A 1,052-nucleotide genomic window follows, 5' to 3' on the forward strand; every position below is an offset into this window, starting at 1 on the left:
TGGGGGTTTTGGGGGGTTAATTTAGGTGTTTCATATATTGTGTTAGCTAGCTAATTGATAGAGAGAAGTGTCCTCTCTTATGTCCGTGCTTGGTCGACACTACGTACTATACATAGAGAGGCCCTCGACACGCTAGCTAGTAAGAAAATGAAGGGAACCATTAAGTACAGAAGTTCGTCATGCATACCAAGAGAAGTGATCGATCGACCTCTCCTTCTCCGAGATATTGGTCGAACAACAAGTTTTCGTATTATCTATCCGACGCTACTGGCTACATACATATACAATATGTAAGATCTCTTACAATCCGCTAGCAATTGAAATCAACTTCCACATGGTATTCTCCAGCTTTATTGATGACGTGGTCAAGAAAAAATCCCGCTAATTCCACTTGAATTGCTTTCATGCGATCTTGTTCTAGGAGTTCATTCCGCATCTGCCACATCTAATTTGAAGAAGGGGGTTAATTAATACATATATATGAATGAAACTCAACAGAAATGATGGTGTAGTAAAATGAAATTGTGAATATTATTGCTTACGCACTTCATATTGTCTTTTAGAGTAGCCTCGCTTATTTTTCAAAGTCGCATTGTAGATGAACTGGGACACGTAGTATCCACAGAAATTATTCCCTTGTTCCCGCCACAAGAATTTTACGAGAAATAGAGGTCAATCAAACTGATAATGAAGCATTATAAATGGCATGGATGAAAGTATAGCTATAGAATCAATGGGAGATGCGTGCAACTAGCTAGCCAGTAGTACTTACTTTCGGGTATGTATATCGCAGCTCCTTCGGCAGTCTCGGAGCTTCTGCGGTGAACTGTTTCCAAACCCTGCAAGACAAAGAAAATAATTATTATTACTTGAGATATCAGGAAATGAACAAAAAGTTGCCGATATGGTGCGATAATGATTGATTGAACTTACTTGTTGAGCATTTTAGTCATGTCCCCATAGGTTTCGGGATCTTTTCGTCTCGAGTCTAAGACGGCTACTAGTCCCCGCTCAAGCTTAATCTCCAGAAGAACATAATGGAAGCTACGCAT

Source organism: Triticum dicoccoides, chromosome 4A (assembly GCF_002162155.2).
Source record: "Triticum dicoccoides isolate Atlit2015 ecotype Zavitan chromosome 4A, WEW_v2.0, whole genome shotgun sequence".
In the NCBI taxonomy this organism is placed as follows: domain Eukaryota; kingdom Viridiplantae; phylum Streptophyta; class Magnoliopsida; order Poales; family Poaceae; genus Triticum; species Triticum dicoccoides.